At 37.5% G+C, this 25,491-nt stretch overlaps 1 protein-coding gene and 1 long non-coding RNA gene across 2 annotated transcripts in view; one reads left to right on the forward strand and one right to left on the reverse strand.

The window, feature by feature from the left end:
* Positions 1-18,343, reverse strand: part of LOC118599160 — a 19,281-nt gene extending 938 nt beyond the window's left edge. The window contains exon 1 of the long non-coding RNA XR_004948459.1: positions 18,140-18,343. This is a non-coding gene — a long non-coding RNA (uncharacterized LOC118599160). The remainder of the gene's footprint in view (positions 1-18,139) is intronic.
* sorcs3 (sortilin related VPS10 domain containing receptor 3) overlaps positions 1-25,491 on the forward strand; it is a 287,365-nt gene that overhangs the window by 45,211 nt on the left and 216,663 nt on the right. The window lies entirely within an intron of this gene.

Here is a 25,491-nt window from a genome sequence, read left to right on the forward strand (position 1 = left end):
TGGTTTTGATTGATTGAAACAAGCCAATTCCAATGATATCTTTGTAAGCTTCTGGACCTGCTAACTGCACGTTTTCCAACGTTTTCATGAAACACTTCTGAAATATTTAAATTTTTCTACTCAAAATGCTCGGCACTAACATTTCTTTCTGGCCTTTGGTTCTATCTGCTTCAATTACACTGCACTGAACCACGCCAGAGTTTACTTGCAAATGAAGCAATACCCTCAATCTTTGTCAGACCAGAGTTCAAAAGTCTAGCTTGTCTGATCTAATCCAGAGTTCAAGCCCATCTTTACAAATTTACAACAAACCAGCCCATCTGAGGAAACATGTTGGTGTGAGCCAAACAGCCAAGTGTGATTTGAGTCCAAAATGTACATTTGTCTGCTCATTCTCATCCACTGCACATTTTGTATCTAAAAATAATGTATAAATACGGACAATGTAAAAGTTGTGGTTTCATCAATTCTGCATACAGTAACTTTACAGACTTTTAAAGGTAGATGAGTTTCAAAAGCCAACAGTTGAACTCAAAAATGAGCGATTAAAATGTGTTACATTTTTAAAGTGATCTGCTTTTGCACTACCTGATGTAACCTTGACATCCAGTAGCACTAAAGGGGTTCATTATTAGTCCTTTAGCATCCAAGTTCACGAGGATGTGAAGCATCCTGACAGAGTTGGCCGGGGTCATCTACTTTTGTCTAAACGTGTTCTGGACACTGAACTTTGACCTGACCAAGTTCCTTACCTAACATGGACCCACAGCCTTGTCTGACTGAGAAATTCCACAAAAAGGCTTTTGAGTGATGGAAACGTGTCGACATGTCAGCAGTCTGCCCTGCAGACCGCACTTTCAGAATGACTGGTGTTAGAGGAGCGCCAAATTTATCAGAAAGACACAAAGGGTGATTGGAAGAAAAGAAGGGGAGTTTGAGAGTCTGAAGAAACAGCTTGATTCATGATCACAAATCCTTGCTCTCGCATTCACCGCTCCATCTTTTGTGCCTGAGGACCTCGTTCACCCGAGGATTGAGTGGTAAAGCTCATAAAAGAAAGTTTCATAACAATATAGGGGGATGATTTATTATCGGATCTCCTTCTTCTATCATGAAAACCCAACAATATTACTGGAGTTCAACACGGTAATAATCTTAAATCAGGTTTATCCTGCTGAGTGAATAAATAAAACTTTAATATCTCAAAGTAAAGAGACGTCTGTGCAAGTCCGTGCATTTGAATCCTTTATGTCTATTTTTATCAGCCGAAAATTATGACAGAAAATACTTCAGCCTGACTGGAAGTAGCTCAAAAAAGTCTTTTGTAATATGAATCACTTTAATTTAAAATACAAATAGATAGAAAGACAAGGAGATATGCCAGGACGGATTTTTGAATGTAAAACTGAAATCCTATATACGTTTTAACTTGATAAACAGCTGAAATGTAATAAATTACTTCAATCCTAAAGCAGATTAAAAAGATTCAGTCCAGCTCAACAGTCCAGACTGTTAGTTAGAGAGGAGAAATACAAGAACAAAGTAACAAATTCCCTTTCGTCTGGTTTCCTAAACGTTTGATTCAATCATAGCCGGCTCATTTTATCTTCAGTATGGGGGAGAGATACATTATATTGGCCATTGCTTTATGTAATTAAGGTTATTTGGGTTTATAAGAATGATTTAGGAGTGAATTGGTTAAATGCAGTTGTTGATTGAATTTGGTATCATAGAGATGGGAAGAACCTCAAAAGACCTTCAGCAGAGCCACATCTGTGGATGGATCCAAGGGGTATTGGCTCATCCGTCGGCATGTCAAACAGACGTCTGGTTTCCATCCATCTATCATCAAAACCTGCTTTGTCCCTGTTGAGGTCACAGTGTTGTTGTTTGTTTGTTTTTAACAATCCGGGCAGATCACAAATCTACTTGTATTTCTGGTTCCAACATGGCAATTTCTGTATCATGAAAATATAGCATCTGAATTTACTTTATTTTAATGGAACAGGAGATACTTTCTATGTTTCCGTTCTACAGTCAAAAGTTTCCTCCCTTTGCCCCACACTTTGGCCTCTAAAATGAAGCATTATGGGTAAAGTTAGAATTGTAAAATCAAGGTAAGATTCTAGAGTGACTTACTTTAAAAATCAATCTTGATGTTCGGCTCTGAAGAGAATCAGCTTTGGTTTATCTCTAGCTTCACTGGTTGAGCGTCCACTGCACCACAGCTGGAGAGGGTTGATATCTAACTAATGGATGGGGTTTAACAATGCATCTAAGTCTAAGAAGTCTAAGGCCAAATTTGACTTTTTTCCCCTTACGTCTTCTCCCTACCCCTCCAGTTGTAGTGGTATTTGCAGTGGTAGGGTTGTACAAAACAGTTTTAGTAACCCTCATGAAGCTGTGCCCTCCGCCTCGAAGGTGTTCTTGTTGCACTGTGCCACAGAGAAGAAACACATTTCTTCATATGGGTGTGCTCTGAAGCACAGAAGTTATGACTTTTTGTTGTAGCACGACATTTTTAAAGTTAATGCTGTTATGTATTTTGAAGCTCTAGCAGATCCGAGCTAAAGTAGCTGATTGTTGACGTCATTGAGAGGAAGAAACCTTTGAATCTGAAGAGACTATTTCTCCATATCTCTATGTTTGGAGGGGATAAATGTAGGGATAGGGGAAGAATTCGGATTTGGCCTAAGACCGTTTAGTTGATCCACTGCAGTTTAACCGCCAACTCTCCAAAGTGGTGTGGCTGTCTAACAAATCAAATTTTCTATTCAAATGGTTTTCATGATGACAAACTGTACATAGACCTGATTTAATTAACAAGAAGTGCTTAGAAACAGGCAAGGTGGCAGGTTTTGAAGACTCAGATTAGGCCTCTCTGGTCTTTATCTCTTATAATAAGGAATTCGTTATCATCAGAGCCTTTTTTCCCACAGATCCATTCCTAAATACAGAAGCTACAACTATAATGTTACACAAGGTTAGTCTGATTGCACAAAATCCCAGATCCAAGCTGGATCAGCCCCTAACTCCCAGTTCAGGGCTGGCATCGCAACAGCAGAACCGAAACATTTTTCACTTTTTTGTTCGAAAAAGATAATTATACGTTAATTTTAGGCTGGAAAGTTTTGAGTAAAAAAGAATGTGGTTCGAATCAGATTTGTTAGCATGTTCTGGTTCAGCGCTTTGTAAATGGTTCCAGCTGGAGAGAAAGGCAGCAACATAAACTGCAGTTACGAGTTTCTTTCTTTTTTTAAATGGTTGTTGGTGACACCTGTCCACATTTTATGAAAGAAGTCTTTGTTTTTAGGACCGTTTCATCCACTCTGACTTTCAGCCTCTTTCTAGTGAGCAGCTTCTGCTTCGTGTAGAGAAGAGATCCAGACACAAAATGATGAACATGTCAGTTCAGTTATTGCTACACGTTCAACAATGATTACTGATACAGACACACACAGACTTTATGGACTTTGAGACTTTTGCAAGAAAGACTCTGGATATTTAAAAAAAAAAAAAAAATTATTATTAAATTCAGGGATAAATATTGTTTTCTTTTTTGGAATGATTTGGAAAAAATGCAATTTAACAATCTTTTTTCATTTTAATAATTTGAATTAAAGCAATACTAAAATGCAACTGTAGTTTTGATTTGACGGTTTTTTTTTTTTTTTTTTTTTGCATTCCTTTTAACTTGAAAGCACCACAATTGTGGTGCTTCGTCAAGAATTTTAAAAGAAGTAAAAGAAAAAGAAATATTGTTTGTCACCACTGGAAACAAATCCAATTTAACTTCTCTTTTGTCCAACACAATCTGTGAAAAACAGAATTGGAATTTTACAAGTTCAGAGACTTTGAAGAGCACCTGAAAACAAATGTTCAATGTGCATCTAAAACCAAAATTAAAAACATAACTTTCATATTTTTAAATTCTAAACTTGACTAAAACAAAACAAATTTGGAAATTGGAATGTTAGAAAAATGAAATTCAAATAGGAGATGTTGTTGATTTGTCCTCTTAAAATTACGTGAAAAAGCAGACAAAATCAGCCGTTTAAAACACACACATTTGCAGTGACCTGTTAGCGGTAAAAGCAAATCAAACGTCATAAAAATAAAATCATAGCCATTTTTATGTGTTACACTACTGTAACACACTTAAAAATAAACCAGAAACGGGTTTGATTCAAACTGTACAGGTCTTTCCTGCCTGATAATGTAGGGGGTATTTTTCTCTCTTTTTTGTTGATTTCTCTTCCTGTCAATCCTCTCCCCACTTCCCCCACACATCATTGTGCACAAAGGGGGTGTGGTCTTTTCATTTGACAGGTGAGGGTCAAACCTCCTTCTCTTTCCAGTCTTATTTCTCCCTCCCACCAGTTTGATCGTTTTTCAAAAGAAAAGACTTTCAGTCACATCATGGCCAAAAACTCACATTAAATAGCCCTCACATAAAGCGCTAGGTCACATGACCTCATCTTCTGTCCATTTGTGCTTACAGTCAGGCTGAGTGCAAGACTGTGGTGAAAATCTAAACATAGAATCAAAAAATGACAGTTATATTCAAACCTAATGACGTGTTTCATCGAACTCTTGAATGGACTGCTGGTGTGCGTCTGTGATTGTAAACTTCTCATCCTCTTTTCAAATTATACTTTTGACATATTTTTCCTTTATGCTGCACAAATGTCCAAGTAGAAGCATAGGACCCCATCTTTCTTCTAGCACATTACAAAAGTTTCAAACTGATTTAAGAGGAAAAACCCTCAGAAACATTTAATTTATTTTTGAGACCCCTATCACTTTACCATGATCAAAACTTTCCTTAACAACACATTTATATATCTTGGTCCTTGAGGAAGGACTCTTCCTGCTAATTTCAAAATGGTGGCTTTCAAAAAAATCTCAAAAACACTTTTGGCGGGAAAAGGTAATTGTTATTCTTTTTTTATATAAATTGTTTTATGGGAATAAATCAAATTTTGTTGATAATTATCTCTAAATAATCGTGTTAAAAGTGTGTGGCTCAAATTTGAGACAGTGAGTAAATAAGGTGTTTTTTTTTTTCCCTGAACACTCATGCCAATATTTTTCTATCTTAAACTAACATTTTTATGAGCAAAAACGTACTAAACCTATCATCAGTTATCGATATCTCATAAAAAGTCATACTTCATCTTTGTGTGAATTTCATCAACAGTTAATAGACATTTAAATCTCAAATAAAATTCAATTCCCTATCAATTATTTGATGTAGTGGGGCTTTAGGGTTTAAGACAACAGGCGAAAAACAAATTCTGCACACAAGTAGTGGTATATGATAGAATAAATGCATCTATTTTGCTGGATTTATATGAGCTTTAGTCACAGAGCATCATTACCTCCTCAGCCTGACAAACAAATAGGTCCACAATGTTTAAGTGTAAACTAGTCCATGTACTCACATTTGGAAGAAGCCTAGTACGAAATGTTGAAACAGTGCAAACCTTGCAAATTTTGCCACGGGCTTTTCATTTCACCGCCCTATTCTGATATATCAAAGACTTGGTATCATAATTACAGCCGAGACCAAACCACAGTTATTAGTATCTTCTCCATGATCAATTTTTAAACGCTTGGCTCTTCCGTCTTTTGAAAAGCCCCAAAACAGTCTTAAAAACTTGCGTCGCAATCTGTTAATGCAAGAGTTTTGAATGTGAAGGCCTGAAACGTGCAGATGCGCACATTTACATGGACTTTTTATGGGAAGCGGTAGCTCAAACGCGCATTTCCAATCCCAGTGTGAATGTAGCTTTCTTTCCATTCAGTCGCATTCACTCATTCACACAGTGATGGCGGCTCCGCTGCCTTATACTTGCATCAACCTCAACCACCAAGAGCAAATTAGTGTCTTGCCCAAGGATACTTCAACGTTTTGCAGTCTACCACTCTACCTCAGCAAAAGTGATTTAATGAGTCCCAAATTTAAATTACAAACCTAAAGAATATATATTTTGATACTTCCAGATGTTTGCCAACTTTCTGGAACGACCATGAATGATTGCCAGGTCAAATCAAGGAAACCAAACACAGTTCAGGGAAAAATCCCCTTGCAGTGCATCTCAGGAAGGGGTTAAAAACAGTTTGGAGGAGAATAAAACTTGAATTAAAAGTGTGGATCAGACTGATGTGTAGAATAGAAAGAATGAAGGAAGAGGACATTAGCTGGAGGAAACCCAATAAACCTTCAGATGAGATGTTGGCTTCAGCTCACAGTTAAGCTGCAGCAGCTTCACTTCCATTACAGCAATGTATGCTAAATGTTTGTAAAGTACACAACCTAGTAGGCTTTTATCTCTTTCAGAGTCAACTTCTAGCAAATTGCAACGCCTTTCCACAGCAGCTGCTTCCACAGCACCGTGCATGAGCCGGTCGTGCACGGCGTGAAATAAAACGCTCCAGAAATTTAGGAAGCAGCTCAATCTGCGTGAATGTGCTTCACCGTGGGTTTCCAAACATTAAAAAGCCGCAGCATCCAGCATTAAGCAGCCGTTTAAAAGCTGCTGAAATGACAGGTGGCGTTAAAGTGAGCCTCGCCGCCATTGTTGTTGGCTTTCTCCAGCTGAGAATGCCGCCGATGAAAGACAAGCTGCTGATGGTCTCAGCGAGGAACCGCTCTTACTCCAATGACTTTCACCGCCTCTGTCCGTATGTCCGTTGTGAAGTCTCCCTGTGGAGTCAATATGTGAGCGCGAATGACTTGGACTGTTGGGAGAGGATATCACGCTGGCACTCAGCTTATTGACTCTGATGGTTTCATGGATGAGAGTTCACTCTGGATCTTTGTGAATGGAAAAAAAAAAAGATCTGCAGATTTTCACCAATGGAGAAATTCTCTCTCTTTATTTTTATTTGCAAGAGTTCAGGATGACACATTCATGGTTCATTTATTCGTGAACACATCAGTTCCAATGCACCATCTGTGCTGTTCATAGAAAAAGTGAAATCCCAACCAAACAGAATGATAGGGTAGCAGGAGAAACAATAGTGATTAGATTTCAGTTTTCAGATGTAAACCTCGTTTGTTCCTGGACTGTCATGAGGACGTATTCACAGTTCACAGAAATCTTTCTTTCAGAACAAACTTTCTCTCTTTCTAAAAAAAACAGTCATGAGATGCATAAGAACATCCAACTTTTAACAGTAACAGTAAACTTACTTTTGTGGTTTTACTTTGAAACATGCAGACACATTTTGGTCAGCTTATTACTCAGGAAACTTCCAAGATCATTTTTTAGACTTGATTCAAAGTCACGAGCTGGAGCTCATTTACTCTTGAGGTTTGGAGTCAGACCAGAACCTGATTCCTCTGAAGGTCTACATTGTGTAGCAGGTGTGAAAGCTCACCAGAGAAAGTAGATCTACTTGAAAAGGTAAATCTAGGGTAAAAGCAAAGACATTAGGCATCTTGTGCTTGGCTCTTAGCAAACATTAAAGGGCGTCTTTAACTAACTTGGAACTTGGAATATGCAGTCCTGTACTTGTTTTGTGGGCCTCAAATGAGTTGCTCATCACATTTTTAATATCAGGGTTTACTTTGGTTTGATCCAAAACCCTAAACACCCCAAAGATTTTTGTAGAATGTTAGTGAAACTGCCAGATTACATAAGCGTTCTACAAAAAAAATGAACTGAGTTTCACAAAGATTACAAAAAAACTTTGTCAAGGGAAAAAAAAATATAAATTTTAATTTCCTGGTGTGGTTCTGTGATCGACCAGTGGTTTGTCCAGGTTTTGACTGAAGCTCAGTCTAGTGCGTGCATCTACATGGCCTCATGTGTTCTTATATGAGCCCGCCCAAAACCACTGGAAAGGCAAAATAATTGGCTAGAATTGAGCAGTAAAACTAACAAAGAAAACAAGTGACCAAAGCAAAGCACCAATAAAATCCATGATTTTATACGATACTAGAAGCACTGGTAGTAACAAATATGTCAGTACTGGTACCAACCTGACGGCGAGTTCTGGTACTCATCCCTACCCTTGACTCCAGTTGGGACTAACAGGGTTTAGAAAATAGATGGATGGATAGACCCCGTTCTGGACTCTAAAGCCTTGTTTCCACTGAGTGGTTTGTTTTCATGGCGCATGCGTGTTGTAGACCGCTAGCGTGTCATTGCGTCATTGTAGTCCAACGACAATGGAGGTCATCCAGCAGCTCGTCTTTTTATTGCTTCACTTTTAGTACATCGTGTATAATATTGTTTGAAAGAAGATTGCGGGCGACCAAGAAGAATACCGCCGTAAAGAAGGAAAAGCTAGCTTAGCGCTATACTGGTGCTTTCTAATGTCGTCATCACTTTATGCCAATCAATGGGTAGCAACAGTGGCTCCGCCCACCATCCCATTCTAAATTTCTGTGGACCTACAACTGGAGGGGGCCCTCAAGAGGTACGGGTCAGAACTGTTTGATGGGTCCATTTCACAATCAAACTGGACCGTACCACACCGGACCGCCCAAGATGAATACCACCGTTGGAAACGTTACCTTAAATAAGCATTATTTTGGTGCCCTCTAATGTCGTCCTCACTTTCTGCCAATCAACGAGTGGCTTCAGCAGCTCCGCCCCAACCGTTTGGTTCCACTTCAACAGATGGGGGGCCCCAAGGGGTACGGTTTGGTACTATTTAATAGGTTAATTTAACAATTGAAACATTAGAAATACTGATCCACTCAGTGGAAACAAGCCTGAAGTGTTGAAAAAGGCCGCTGAGGCTCACAGAAAATGAACTTCAGTGTTTGGTGAGTCTGTATTTGGACTCAACTTTAATGATTTCTGCTGTTCTAGACCACCTTTGGGCCAAAAAAGTCTTCAAATATGGACAAAAATGCCTTTGTAAATCTAAACCAATTCAGTACTAAACTGCTGTAGGGTTTTGCGAGAAGGAATGTTTTTTTTTGTTCTGAATGAAACCCTGGGAATCGTTGTTGGTGAAACATGAGGCAGAGTTTTCGTTCTCTGAGACAATCAAAGCTGAAAAAAATAAATGCAGAATGTTGGATGAGTTTGTGTAGCTGCGGAGGGGCTGATGTGAGGCTGGAGTATCAGAGTTAAAGGGAGATGATGAGAGCTGCAGCAATCTGTTCTGAAGGACTTTGTTCAGGCTGCCTCAGATTCCCACCATCGTCATTAAGATGTGAAGCAACAGACGCAGAGTGGGACTCAGAAAGTGGGAGTGACACAGAAGAGCCAGGAAAATAAAGACGGAGAAGAAGGCAGGAATGCCTGTGGAGGATAAGGCTGACATTGAAAATGAGAAAAGCGCGTTGCTGCAATGAGGTGCCAACTGAATCAGAAATGGGAATGAAGAGAAAACGAAGGAAAAAGTGAGCCGAGAGGAACAAGTTCTTTTTTACTTTTATGTTAGCAAAGCTCCAGCCTGCGTGGACGGATTTCCTCCTGGCTTCCAGGTCAGTTTGACCTGATATGGAATTTGGTGGCATCTCATTTCTGCCTCCAAAGAGATGCGGAAAATCCGTTTTTTTAAGCAGATGTTCATCACGGCTCAGATAAATGAGAACAAAAAGCAGAACATGTGTTCTCTGTTGGACCTCAGGCGGGATGATGAGAGCAATTTCTTCTCATTGGATTTAAACCTCTCTAATTCAGTAGCGAAGCGCGACTCCGTGGGGTGTGATGAGTGGAGACACAAAAGCTGTTTTGGAAGTGTAATGTTTTCCTTACTTCTCCGCTGACGTTTGGGCCCGAGGCGGTGTTTAGTCATTTCATTAAAACACAACACAAATGGATTGTCATGTAGTTTTTGCATCATTAGGCCCAAACTCTGCTGCTGCTGCAGAGGCGCTCTACACTAAAGATCCTACACCGACAAGAAGATGAAGAGCAGCGTGGGATCACTCCGGTCACAAACACAAGGAACAAGAGCTAAACAAGAGTGTGATTTATCACTTATATTTCACCTGTTTTTCTATAATCCTCCACTTTTTGGTTTCAATTTTCCCAAAAAACTAATGTAAAAAGTTGAAATAGTTTGGCTCAACTAAACTGAAATTAGCTGAAAAAATAAAAATGTACAAACAAAGAACTTAAATTTGAAGCATGAACTTTAAGGGAGAGATTTTCTAGAATTTGAGACACAAATGGCGAGCTGAACTCAACCACACATCCAGAACTTATCAACTGACCCTCAAAAGTATTCAGCTGTGAATTTTAAAACAGCTATCGTGCTTTAAAAACTCTTAAATTATTTAGTAATTTTATCAAAGTTTCATCAATGCTTTAGCTAGAATACACAGCACAGAAAATTATAAAGTCTACGTATCTTCACAAAATTCCGAAATAGGGCTGCCACGGTTAGTCGGCTAATCGATGACTAATCGACTATTGAAATAGTCGACAACTAATTTAATAGTCGATTAGTCATTACTTTATATTAAATTTAGTCAGAGTGTAGTAAAGTTGAAAATTATAAGAGCATTATGCTAGCTTTTTGGACTATTTTGGCATTTATTAAGGTTTTTAAAGACTATTTTGGAGTTTAGCTAATATTTTTGCTGCATGCTAGCTATTGTTTTTAGGCTATTTTGAAATTTGGGTAATATTCACAGGCTAGCTGTTTTGGCTAATTTAGGCTTTTTTTTCAGTTTTTTTAGGGTATTTTGAAGTTTTCCTATTTTTTAAGCTAAAGGCTAGCTGTTTTGGCTAACCTATGTTATTTTCAGTTTTTTAGGCTACTTTGACATTTAACTAATATTTTAGCTAGCTATCAGCTTCAGCAGTTTTAGCTATCAACTTCCGCATCTTCATTGGCCAAATTCATCTTAAGCATTCACACCAGCATTATCGCAGGAAATGCTACATATTTAACTTTTAGTTAGTTTAAAGCTAATGATGGTTAAGATGTGTGCTTTACATCCACTTTGGACATGGCCCGATTACTCGACTACTCGGAAAAAATGATCAGGGATTAGTCGACCATTAAAATAATTGTTTGTGGCAGCACTATTCCGAAATAACATAAGCTGCACCCACTACATTTAAAAAGAAAAGGACACTTTTTCATAAGCTGTAAATATCAAGGTCGTAAAATGAGATACTTACATTATGAGACGCGCAGCTTTTTGCTGCTTTGGAACCCCAGCCATAGTTGGAATGTACAGGGGAGACTTCTGGAGCTTCTTACGCAGCAGACGGTAAAATAAACAGATAATCTGAATCTGACTGTACCTCAGAGAAGCCTTTATTATTAGCACCAAGTGCACAAACACCCTTTTAATAACTCATAACCAACTCGTACCTCAACATGACAGGGATCAAACTGCTCCCAACTTTTCTACCACTCGCCCAACGCAAATATTGATATACGAACACATCCATTAACAAAAAAGGCAGGTGCTAACAACATAGTGGACAGTTAGTCTTTCAAAAGTCAAAAACTCTTTTCCATTCTCCGGGCTCACCAGCGCCCTCTGCTTTGAGGAAGGCGTACTACGGGCTACTGAATTTTCAATGCACATTTTTAGTGGATAAAAAAGCTGAAATGAGTCACAAACTGACACCAATTTAATCAGACAGTTGGCGAGAAATAAGAAAACTAGTTAAGTAAAATATAAAGTTTCATTTATGAGGATAGAAAGACAGAATTTAGTCAGCTGTAGCTCCAGAAAGTGTGTGCGGCGCAGGCTGGGCGCAAGGGAGGATGCCAGTGCCTCTCCTGCCACTCTCTTACAATAGACATACCTAAAAATTTATTTGATTTTTACTTTTCCTTAAGAAATAAGGAAATTATTATTTTTTTTTTTGTTCATTTTCTTTATTTTTCATCTATATTTTGCTTCCCTGACTGCACATTACTGGTTGTTGTTATCATTACGCAGCCTTTCTGAACCCGTTGCTGAAAGTTACGTTTTTGACTGGGATCAACTAGCATTCTTGAGCTAAAGTTGCTGTTCACATGCCACCAGTTTTTCCAAAAATGATTTTTCGACGCTCATCATCCAAGTCTTCCATGAAATTCACAGTGCCGCTTTAAATGCAAAATTCACACTGATGTCGAGTGATTGCAAATACTTTGTTGTGCCCCCAGGAATCAGTTTGTCCTCTTGATGGCTGCTTTCACAGAATCTGTTATTTGGACTTTCATGCTGTCCAAAACAAGCAATGCCTTTATTCTGTGAAAATAATCCCTGCCGCTTTCTGTACATCAGCCACTCATTCAGGAGGCTTTCTAACGTCTGATATAAATTAGTTGCACCATTGTATAAGTTGAAGGGTCCAAAGTATGTAAAAAAAATAAAGCAGCTTGTAGTCTTGAAATTACAGTAGAAATATTTAGAATTGGGTTTTAAATGACTCTGAACCCTTTATTTTAAAGTTTGCATATACGATAATATTGAAATTCCATCCTAAATGAAACCACAAACATGTGCTTTGCTTGATCATTTTAGCTGGAACAAAGTTGTTTATTGAGATTAAATGTGGGGCAAGTAAATGTCAAGAAAGGCAGCAGAATGTATTCTAATGGTTTTATGTCAATTTAATTAATTATGTTTATTTATGAAGCGCCTCTTTACAGTCATGCTCGTCTTAAAGCTCTACACAAACATGGAGCAACATCCAACTGATGCAAATCAGTTTGGGTTATTTTAATCCAGTTTGTTTTAAATCGTAATCTCTTTTAGTCCAGATAATCTTCTTTATTCTGCTCTTTTCGTGGCCTCTTTAGAAAGCCGCACTATAGTCAAAGAAGATCTGGACATTTAGAGAATCACAATCGTTTTCACATCCAGCATATTTGCAGTTGAACAAGCAAAAATCTGCTGAAGATGGACAGGTTTTGTTCTGAATAAAACACATAGAAGATCACCTCAAAGAAGAAGGAAAAAATATACAATCTCGAGATAATTCACACAATTTTCTTTTCTGAGACCGCCATGGTCAGAATCCTTCAGGTAGAGTTTGTCAAATGGCGAGCACTCTGAGCGCCGTGTGACTCCCTAAATGTAGAAAACTGAGGACTATCATAACTGTGTTTGGGTAAGTAGACAAATCAAGATTTCAGAAAAAAGAAAACTATTTGTTATTGAATTTTGAAACAGCCTTTTGTTTTGTGAACGTCCGACTTTTTGGGTAAGGATGAAAGACAATCAGCTAATCTAAGAAAATGCATGGAGGTACAGTATAATTCTTCTGCTCTCCACAGATGGTTTCTAAGGAATCAATACACAGTTATTCCATGCAGTTCAGAAAATCTAACTGATTTATTTTTTTTTTATGTTTCCTTACTGGCCTCAGAATGAGTCATAAACTGTTGTGGGACGGATTTATGTCCTCTTTATTATTTATTAATAAATTAGGTTTTCTGAGAACAAAGCCAAATAAAAAAAAAAAATACTTTTTTTTTATAAATCCCTGCAAAAATACATAATAAGAAAGCAATAAAACTCTTAAATTGTTTATTGGTTGATCTGGATTTTTGCCTTTTTAGAATTTTATTTTAATAATTTAATAATTCTATTTTTAGTTTGATGTTATATGTTTATATTTATGTTTTATTATTAATAATATATGTATTTTTTCTTCTACTGATGCTTAAACTGCATTCTTTTCTTATATTTATAAGAAGTTATATTGCCTTATTTTTTGGATTTTAATTTTCAAAATAAAAAGTGTAATTTAGAATTTTGTCAATTAAAAAAAACAAGAAAACATCCAATTTGGATCAGTTTTCTTCAAATAAAACAGCAACAGTTTTAAAGTGAATTTGTAGGCGGGGCTTCTTACTACATCCCGCCCACAATATCTACTTAGTACAAAACTATGATCTGGGTTAAAATGAACGATTTTTTTCAGGTTTTTTACTAAATGAATTTTCGCGACATGCAACAAATAGCTCACAGACTAACTGAGGAGAAAGCCTTGTGTGTGTCGGGTGTGTATGTCTGCTTGGAGTGGACAGGAATATGACTTGATGTGCAGGGACAGAGCAGAGATAGAGCGAACCCTCCGGTGCTCAGCAGAGGAGAACAGGAGGACTCTGCAACCAGCGCGATAGCAGCTGTTTATCAGAGCGCAGACGGGAGGCAGCAATTTGGAACGGAGTTTCAGCAGGAATAAAGGGAGACATCAGGAGCCAGATACAGAGAGGAAGCAGAGAAACGCTCGAGCTGCCGCACACAAACGGCCGTTTCTGACTGAGGTGAGAATGGGGGCTCTTCTCACTTCCCTCAGATTGTTGGTACACAATTTTAGATTCCTCGTGAAGTGGAGACGAACTGGTAACACAATCAAAACAAAGCTTTTTCATTATTTCATGTAATTACAAAAGGAATCCAGCTCAGCACAGCAGATGATTAGTTCAAGAACACACGGCGGTTTGCTTTTATAGTCTGCTTTATTCGGCAGGCCCGAAGGCTCACCTGTACTCCGGAGTGAAGCTGATCCCAATCCGCTTAGGAGCTTGCAAACGAACCCGGGAGCGGTTCAGTCCAGTGTGAATGCAGACGGACTCCAATGAGATTTAGCCATTTTGGCCACGACTGTTCACATTTCCTCCCCGGAGCCTGAATTAATGCCAGCTTATATCTGTTCTTCGCCTTGTCCTAAAAGTCATCACACTAACCGCTGCACACGCCTCATCTGGCTCCATCTGAGTCGCAGTGGAGCCAGAAATTACCTGCAGGCACACAGAACCGTCTGCCAATGTTGAGGGCAAACCTCATTAACCAATGAGTTTACAATTGTCTGGAAATGTTTGGTAATGAAGTCCTCAGTTATTGCTGTCGAGCTAAAGAGCCTTCCTTTTATCTTACATGTTTTATCAGGTTTGCAAATTGGAGTCATGGACTCCAACTTTTCTATGTTTTGCTTTTATGAGATTGAAAATAGAAAAAAATTCAAAATTGTAGTCGGAAATTATTAAAGATTATAAAAGATTTTGACAGAAATTAACATAGCCTAAGATAAACTTCAATGATTCTGCAAAAAAAAAGACTAGATTTATGTTCTTTTTTTTCTCCTTTTGGTCTGTATAATCATGCATTTTTGGAGATTCATTGCAATGAAAATAATGTTTTTTGTTTTTTTTTTAATATGTAATTTTTTTCTGACGATGGAAGATATTTATCAAGAAAATTATCTTAAAAATTACATTTCTGACCATTTTTTAAATTCAAATCATTGTGAATCAGGAATGGACAAAGAAATTTGTTTGAAAAGGAGCTCATTTGTGATGAAGAATACACGCTGGGTCGGCCACAAGCTCCCAGCACCGAGCTCACAGCAACAGAGAGAGGAAGAGGGGCGGGGTTGCTTCCTACCAACGGCCCCGCCCAAATCTCAGGAAAATTTCTTAAGAACTACTGTCCTAAAAATCTGTTTTCTACCCTAAAAATTGAAGTTTTTGTAAAAAAAAAAAACATATAATCAAAAAAGAGCTATGGGAAAGTTGTAAAATAGTTGATCAAACGGGTCTCTCAGTCTACCGTCTGCTCCATCATATACTGGATCCTTTCCTGCTTGTTGTAAATTCAAACAAGGACTTTAATAAAGAAGTGTATCTCCTTATTTGCTCTTTAGGAACTAACCATGAAGTTTAAGAGTTTCTAAGAAACAAGCTGAAGCTGCTCTGGAGTCCTGGGTTTTTTATATCACATAAAAAAGTTTATGAATTGATTTCTAAGAACTTGTTTCAACTGTTTGCTAAAATATTTATGGACTCATTCCTGGAAAATGCTTATGAATCTCCGGTCTTAGTCTTCTTCAATTTGTGACTTCTTTGCTTTTGCTGAAATGAGTTCTTTGAACTGTACTGATTCATTTTCCAGCAGGAAACTTAAATTGAGATTTCGTCAGGAAGCTTTTTCAGGTTTCATTCTTGCTGTTTAACTCTGCTTCTTTTCTTTTCTTTTTTTTTCAAACTCTGTTCCCCCCAGGTTTTCCAAAACAAAATAAGAAATAAAGAAGAATACAAAGAATATAATCGCATCATTCTGACAGAAACACGTTGCCTCCATTAGAGTGCATGGAGCTTTTAGAGCTGCCAGACTGCCAGAGCATGAAGCGCTAACAGCTTTCCCCAAGGCTAACTTCAACCTTTTCAGTGATTTGAAAACGTCTTTGTGTGCAGCCTCATTCATGCTCAGATTAAACATGCATTCATTTCTCTGTCAAACACGAGAAACCGAGGGGTTAAAAACATCATCTCGTTTTTTTTTTCTGTAAAGCTGTGATTTCCTTTCTTCAGCTGAAACAGAGGAAACGTTGAGGTTCTCTTATGGAATCGTTGATGGAAAGCAGAAGTGAGCTGCTAGTTTTCTGGTGGTATGTTGGAGCGGCTGTAATCAGCCTGACAGGCTTTTTAACTGTTGTTTTTTAGGGGATGAAAGCATCCATTATATCAAGCTGAGTCACTCCAACACTGGAGTGGAACGTCAACATGAAGACATTTTATTGGCAGCAAAAAAAAAAAATCCCCAAATTTGTAAGGTTTTAAAAAAAAAGGAAAGTTCTGGAAGACGTGAGCTTAAAAAGGCTGACTTCATGGTTTGAAAGCTTTTAACTTACTTTTCAAAACTATAGCTTTTTCAAAAGAAAACTAGTGGAATGATGCTTGAGGAATGGAAAACAGTCATTATTTTATACTTTTTATTCCCTGGGAGAGAAAAGTTTGACAAACTTTTACAGTGTGAATAACTGAATTTCTTTGGGAAAAGTGAATAAAATCAATGAGTTCATAGTTTTTTATAATTTTTGGGGTAACTTTCTACAATAAGGTTGAAAAAGTAAATCAGACAACCTCAATATTAGTTTGCACCTTTTGTTTAGTTCTTTAAAAAGTGCTGAATGAGCTAAAAACACAAGATATGAAGAACAACTAAAATATTTAAAAACATGAATTATTAAATTTTCACTCCAATGATCTTTTGATTTATTGTAAAAGTTTTCTCACGGGCTTTAAATCATGATTTTGTCATTTGTAAACAAAATAATAATAATAAAAAAAAAACTCGTTTTCTAGGACAGTTTTATTAGAAATTTGCCTCTGAGTTGTGGGCACGGAGTTAAACCTTCCCTTATTTCCCATCATTCCTTTGTTTACTCACTTTCCCACTAGCTAAACCCACTAGCCCCCCACCCCCCAAACTAACATGGCAACTGTAACAAAGATGGTGAGCAAAATTGGTAGCAATCTAGCAGTACAGTTCTGATCCAGATTCCAGCTCAGACGAGGAAAAAGAAGACGTTTATGGATCTATTTGTCTGCAAGTGGATCCATCAGAATGGACCGGAGCACAGAGCTTGTGGCCCACTGAGTTTAGCACTTATGTCCCTGTGAAAGAGTTTTTTCAAATGCATTTTTTTTTTTGTTCAGTTTGAATGAAGACATACTCAGAAATGCAATTTCAAGCGTAGTTCTGTCTTTATATATGTCCTCCATCATTAGAAAAATGCTGCAGAAACATGTTTTTTTTCTAAATCAAGATAATCAAGTAAAAATTTCAAATGAAAATGTTCTTTACAGCCAGTAAAATGTTTCTAAATGTGATTTCCAAACAGGCTAAGAGGAGGCCTTCCAATGACAAAGAATCAGTTTGGGGGCCGAGAAAGGACGTTAAAATCGTTTTTTGCTTTTTTTTTTTTTTGGACATATTTCTGGCAGGGGCAGAACTCATTTCATTAATGCTGGACCACTTCTGAACCACTTCCCCATCCAATTCTATTTTAGGGAAGCACAGCTTCCAGGATGTAAACACGGAGAAAATGGCACGCACAAGCATCAGCGCTACTTTACAAGCTAGAAAACCGATGGTTCCATTTAAAGATTAATGCTCCATAGTCATGAAATATACCTACATAAGTTCTGCTGGACAAAAACAAACATCTCTGAGGTAACAGGCGGTAGAAACGATACATTACTGAATCCTAAAACATTGTGTTAGCTTGTAGCATTTCAGCTAACAAATACAAAACATGAAAAAATTTCACTATCAAACACTGAAACTATTATAGAAGCAAACAAACGTAACTTTATGATTCATTGTCCCTTCTGGCTTTCTGTAGTTACCTCTGTGATTGCTTTTATCGGGTAGGCCAGTAATGACTCATCAAAACAGCTGACAAAGATCAAAGTCTCCTACCTTTGATATATCCTGGTGCAAATGTATTATCCAGTTAGAAAGGACTGCTAACGATGAACAAGGGGTTCTCATTAGGATTTATGTTATCAAAACTTAAAAGCTCACTAGCCTGATAACTTCTGCAGATCGAATCAGCTCAGAACAGGAAACAGAATCACCCAGAGTTTGTTTTAACTGGCAGTCAGCCACTCCCTCATCGACACACCTGTCATGTTAAAAATGGAGTCACAGAGCAGTCGGGAAAACAGCGGTTAGACGGGGCGCAATAAAGCTTAAGACCCACTCCAATATAAATTGTATTTTTGTTCTTGGGACACTTTTCTGACGATGCAGGACATATAATAGGAAAATAAAGCTTAAAACTGCATGTTTTAATATTTTTTTTTATTCAAATTGTTTTGAATCTGAAGCAGACTAAAAAAAGTTGTTTGAAAAAGAATTTATTACGCTCGGTGGGCCACAATATCGCTGCTCCGCTACATTCTGATGCATTCATTTGCAGAAATTTTTTATACATTAACATCTTAATTTTCCTCATCTGAGCTCCATTTGACTCAAAACTGTATGGCTGGATAGCTCCAATATTGCTCGCCATTTTTGTTGCAGTGGTAATGTTAGGTGAAGGGCTGTAAGCTAGCAGGAGAGAGTGTAAATAGAAGGGCCGGGTTGATAAAATCGATTATTTCATCTAAATCGATCTAAGCCTAATAGATCAATAATCAATCCATAAAAGAAGAGATCGATCTAACGTGTTATACTAAAGTCTGTTAGCTTGATGCTAACATATTATGGGATCTCCCATAGGACGGCTAATGCTAATTATCGATCCAAACATACATTGCTGACTAAATAAACATCTTGAAAGACTCAAACATGAATTTTCCAAACTCTTTTAATAATTTTTTTTTTAAATAACCATTTAAGATCTAAAGCACGCTTTTTCCTCATACTTTCTTCTTCTGGTATAAGGTGTAATGCTGTAGCACAATTGCCACCTAGTGGTCAAACTGAAACGCCCTCCAAGAGAGGCACTACAATTATTGGAGCTTCTCCGTTTGAGAATCCATGTAACATTCCATGCTATTAACAATAATAGTTTCACTAATACATTTTACAGTATGTGAACTGTGTCAGATTAATGTGAAAATCTACAGAACGTGTATAGAATACTAATGTATTTCTAAACAACAGTGTGAACAATATAAGCTCAAAATTCAGCTGAATCAGATCCAATTGAGTGGACTGAAAGAATGAATAAAAAAAAAAATGGAATCGAAACCCCACAGTGACAAGGAGGGGAATGGGGGGCGGGGTTGCTCCGCACCAACGGTCTCGCCAACAACTCAGATGTAAATCTGTAGAAGATTATGGCTGACATTGTCATAATTGTAATTAAAAGACGACTTAAAAGGCTTTGGAAATAGATCAAAAGATGATCTTTGTGGAACTTTAAGAGACAGCAAACTTGGAAACAATATCATAGGCTGAAAGATTTCCAATTTAACAGACTTTGATTTGATAATTTTTGAAAACTAACCACCATTTCCCTCTGCTTCCTGAAAAAGTCAAAATAGACACATGATAAACTCTGAGATATTTCAAATTACAATATTTTTGTATGAAATTTATATTAAAAAAATGATTCAAAACTGTTCAGGTACACCCTTTAACCATCGACTTCACCTACTTATTAAAGAATTAGACTAATATTACGGAAATTTGTGGCCTGTCATGAACTGGTGAACTAACCCAAACACAAATAAGGAGGTTTATGAAATAGATTTGTATTAAATATTGTTATAAAAGAGTCTTTTCTTCTAATATGTATATATGTTAACACATCTTCAATGATCCTACTCTTTTCCTCATGTTTTTAAACCAAGATTTTGACAGAAACCCCTTATCGTTTTAAAAATGTGCTTCGTTTTAATGGTTTCCTCTTTTTGCCACCTGTCGTTACCAGAGAGATCCCAGTGTTTTACAAGGGGAAATTATGTCTTTTGGGTTCCCTGCTGCAGGGTCACATCTTTTTGATCGAAGCTTAGAGATCATGTTAAAAGAAATTTAATAACCTTAAGGAGTTAAAATCAAATCATATCTATCCAAAGCATGAACTTCATCTGAGCTGGAATGACTACCACATAGAGTTGGAAAAAAAAAATCTGAATAACATCTGTTTTAATGGTTATATAATGGCCCTTGTGAGTGTTTTAATTAAAACCGCTGGTTTCTGCGTTATGAAAGGAGTCATTATTCCAGAGTGGATTCCATCAATGTTGAAATAAAAAATGAACGTTTAATTAACTCCATAACGTCGTCTCTGTGAGGGTGAGCAGGAACCCATTTCCAGGAAAATCTTTACAGGTCTGAAATGTAGCTGTGTCAGGAAATGGTGGAATTTTCTGGAAAGTGAAAGTCTGACAGAAGTCGTCTGCAGTAGATGATTTAATGAAGGCTTGGTCGGGCTGGATCTTTAGTAACAAAGACAGCAGTAAGAACTGAAACGAGTGCTATTCTAATGGCAGAAGCTCCACTCCTGTCATTCAGCGTGTTTTGGTGAAGAAATGGAGCCTTCATCAAGAGTTTATTTCACGTTTTTAGGCAGCGGAGCGTCTTTGAATCTCCCTGAGCTGCAATCATGTGGCTGCACTTGTGGAGCGATAATGACGAGGCGCTCCGCCTGATGTTGTTGTTGTGGATGTCTAACAGTCCCGCCGACTGTTTGCGCTGGGATTTGTGAAGCCGGCTGCCTCGCAGGCACGGGAAGCAGGTGTCTGACAGCTGATGGGTCGAGCGCCGCTGAGAGTCTGCGGCTCATCTCTCCTCTAATGAGCTACATGAGACGATTGTTTCTTCATCCTTCATTTGACTTTACAACTAAAGTGAGTCTTGATGGAACTGCTTGGCTGCGAGTCGCTTGGATGAGCCTTTTGAAGGTGGTTTTATCATTTTCTTGAATTATCTTTTTGGCACCTGCTCCATCTGGACACCTTGCTTGAATCTTTTATTTTCGGTTTACAGAAATAGTCACTTTGCGGTAAAACTCTGTGGGGGATTTTATTGCATTTATGAAAAGATTATAATATGATGAGTGCTCATCAAGGTTTTATTTTCATCGAAACGAAGCACGTCTTCCTATCCGTAGCTTTTAGCAAAGTCAGGGTGAGTCCATGTTGTCAGAAACACAAATGAAGCCAATTCAAAGGATAAAAAAATAAAAAAGCAACGCTGCAATTACAGTAAATGGTAGTGTGACTAATCCTTGTGGTTCCTGGGGTAAGAATATTCTCAGAGTATCATAATTATCAGTGAAAATCCTGAGAATGACATTCACCAACTGCGCTTTTCAGAGGAGCTCTAAAAGCTTAATCTATTCAATTATACACTAACATGCAGACCTGCAGACGCACTAAATAAACGAGAACAAAACGGAGTGGGTAATGCATTTTGTGATGGTGTTAGTCAAAAAAAATAAATAAATAAATAAAAAAAGGGAAGCAAAAGGTTTTATTAATGTCATATAAACACAAGTATGGAGGTTGCAACAGAAAGACACTAAGAATCATTCTGAACAGATGGAAGCTTAAGTTACAGTAAATTTTACCTTCACCTATTTCTTTTTTTTGTCCAGACTGGACGAAAAAATTTCTTTTAAAAACTACATAATAAAAAGTAAAATGTGTCCACCAGTTGTCCTTAATTTTTCCCGTTTCTCATCTGGTCTTCATAGCATGCCTTCTGGAGCTGTATTTCACAGTTTTAGTACTTAAAATTAGTCAGATTTCAAAGTTTCATAAAACATCACCCACACTTAATCTAATGCAACTTTTGGTTACATTTGCCTGAATTTTTAGATAATATTTTTTAAATCTTCACAGAACACCATATATTTTATGTATGGCCTGTGGTGGTGGTATCATGATCTGAGTTATTACTTTAAAAACTATATACTGTGGGGCTATATAGTGCCCTGGATTTTAAAATCAATTCGGATTCTGTGCTCACTACTTTACTTTTGTTTTGCTAAACGCCGGATTTAAATCACCAATTTCAGAAAGTGAAAAATGAATCAATACAAATATTTTACAATGCCTATTTGTGACTGCTGTGTTCTGATGATGAAAATGTTGATGGTTTTCTACAAAATTGTCTTTAAACATGTTTTTTTTTTTTTTTTTGCAAAAATCATTCGACCGCAATGCATTGTGGTCTATGTTCACTATAGCATTGATGCATGCCAGTGTTTCTCAAAGACTTCTATGAAATTTCTAGGGCACTCAATTTTGGAATTGTAGATTTGGGCAGCACTAGAAAATGGCGAACGCACTGTATACGCTTCATACCCTTCATTTTTATTGGTTTAGTTTGCTATTTGTAAGTAGGGAAGGAATTCGGACATAGCTCTGGTGTTTATCTGCTAATTTATTTCCTTTTTATGGCATCATATTAAAGCTGGTGCTTGTATTTGTTGTTGCAATAGAGGCGGGACAAACCTGAACATGTGACCTGTCCATCATCATGCAGTTGTCTGAACATGAGCTAAGCTAGTTTTAAAGGGTTGAATGTCAATCCAGCTGCCATAGCCACATTTTAGCTAAAGTTTACTCTTAAATCTAAAACTTATTGCAACAAGCTTGTTTGTTTGTGAGCAAAGTCAGATATTTCAGGTCTAGAATTTGTGCAAAATATCAAGAAATATGTCTGTTAGCTTTTGCTACTTAGCTTAGCTTAGCTTCCAGTCTCTCTTCAAAGGCTGGAAGTACATTGGCTGGCATGTTGTTTTTTGTCCTTATTTTAGGTCTAGAGATCTTGTTTTTTTTTTTTTACCTCAAAATATGTTGAGTGAAAAAAAATCTCTTTTTTTTCAAGTTAGCAGTAGCAAGATGAGATGTTCAGACACGTGAAATGAGAGAAAACAAACAGAATTCTAGCTTTTATCATGCCCTTTTTGCCATTATAAATAATGAAGTGATTAATCGTGGTAAAGAAAGTTCACTTTTCGGTTTCAAACCAACCTCAAGGACGAAAGTAAAACCTCGTCCCTCGAGCTGTTTTTGTTGACTCCCACAATGATGTCGTTCTTTCAAAATGTTGGGGTAGGGCATGTAAATGTAAGAAGTCATCCAATTTAACTATCAAACTTCTTTAAAAAGGCTCATGAAAACATGCTTTTTTTGCTTTTTGTGGGAAAAGAAGGACAGAAAACCTAAAATCTTTTATATTTGAACAAAAATGAATATGAGACAAAGTGAGCGTTGCCTGAGAGTGAGTGACTTTCTTTCCATTTTATCTATTAATAATAAGAGGTTAAAGGAACAGCAGCATGGAGAGTTAGAGGAGAAACATTTTCCCGGGGAAACATATGGTCCGCCAAGAACAGACAGAACCTGCGGAGGCTCCGCCGTAACAGAAGATGATGAATTATATCAAGCTGCAGGCAGCAAGGCAGGACAAATAAGTGCTATGAAAGACGGTGGGGGTCGGGGTGTTTAGGTGGAGGACTCGCTCGCCATTCATACTCCAGGAGAGCTCATTATGCTGTTGATAGCGGAAGGTATCACACAAACTCCTCTGCCTCGTGGCTCCGGAGGGGGTTTGAGAGGAACGCAGTTGAATTATCAAGTTAATACCAGAGGGGCGGCTTGTGACCTCTTCGTCTTCCTCTTTCACTCCCCCGCTCCTCCATCAGCCGCCCACAGTGGCAGCTGCGGTCAAGGTTGGACCTGCTTCAATTCCGCTATCTCCGAGCCGCAAAAAAAAAAGTCAGCCAGGCTGGTTTGGCTGGAAAATACTCGGGTTCAGAGTGTGTTTCACCGCAGGCTTTTGTGGAGCCACCAAATGACCAAGACTCCTTCTCTGTTGCCATGGAAAACCTGCACATTTCAGAAGGAAAATAAGATTCACACAGAGGAAGAAGCAGTCAGCCTTTCCACAGAAATTGCATTGAAAATATCAGTCATTAGCATGATGGCTTAAAGGCTGATCTGGGGTTTTATTTTTCCCTATAATGAAGCCAAAGACGGGGTTGGCTTTCTGCAAAACCCTCTGGATGTATTGAAGTATTTCAGCATGTTTTATTAGACTTTTTTTTCAAATTTTCAATCTCGAATGCTATTTTCATCTAGGAAAAGGCTGCTAGCAGATGATAGGCTGGTCAGAACCCTTCAGGTTTGTATTCCTCCAGATGTGAGGTCCACCTCCCGCAGACGTACAGCAGGGCTTATTTTCAAGAAGCACAGTTAGGAAATTCAGGTCGACCTACTGTGGGAAATGACATTTCTGTCACAGGAACAGAGCGATCTGCTGCTTTTCACCTGCACAAATGCAAGCTGGCAACGTCTGGGTTGTTAGAAGCAAAAAAGTGCTTGGAATCTCATTTGTTTCACACATTATTACTAATTGGTCAAGTTTACTCCCGCTGTTTGTACCACGTTTGTCACATCGGGCCTGAAAGAATATGCAAATCAATGAATAATTGCACACAAATTCATGGATAAATAATTAGGATCAGTTAATTAACTCAAAAGGCAAACGGATAATGACAAAAAGCAAAATGCAAAGTGTTCTAAGTGAAGGTAATTGTCAGCGTTTGCAGAGTGTTTGAATCAAAGACTCCTAATGACCGTCTGGTTAGATGAACTGTTTCCATTTGAGTGTGAAATGCCATTATTCCATCTTCTAATTATGATTTAACTGAGCGCCGTTTACACAGACTTTAATGAACGCAATGATCCAACGCTGGATCTGCAACACTTCCTGGATCATTGCAGGAAAAAAAAAAAAAAAAAAAATTGCTTAAAAAAAAAGAATATATCCATTTTTTGACACAACAATTAGTTTAGTTTAGTTTATTCTTTTCATTTTCAGAAGAAGAAAATAAACCAAATTAACCAAGTATCTCAGAATTTTTTTTTATTATTTAACCCGTTTCCAACGACCTTATACTTCATATTGTGTGAGATTTGTATATTCACAGTTTTTTTTTTAAATGTAATAAGTACAGCCGGGAATCAAACAAAAATAATGAATGAATTAATTGCAAACTTGAGAGAAAATTAATTGCAAATAATCGTGATTTTCGTTATTTTTTTTAGTCACTGTATTTCCTCACCACTTATCTATAAAAAAAATCACAAAATCAAATCGCACACATTTAGACCGTTTATTTTTAATTATTGCTGTCAATCGATTACAAAAATGAATCAGGTTAATCACACTTTTGTGTTGTGATTAATTATAATTAATCACAATGTTTAACCAGCTACATTTTGTGTTACTAAAAGCAGCTATTTTTTTAATTTTTTATTTTTGAACAAGAACAACAAAAAACAAACAAACAATACAAATTATCC

The sequence above is a fragment of the Oryzias melastigma genome, linkage group LG1 (genome assembly GCF_002922805.2).
Source record: "Oryzias melastigma strain HK-1 linkage group LG1, ASM292280v2, whole genome shotgun sequence".
NCBI lineage: Eukaryota > Metazoa > Chordata > Actinopteri > Beloniformes > Adrianichthyidae > Oryzias > Oryzias melastigma.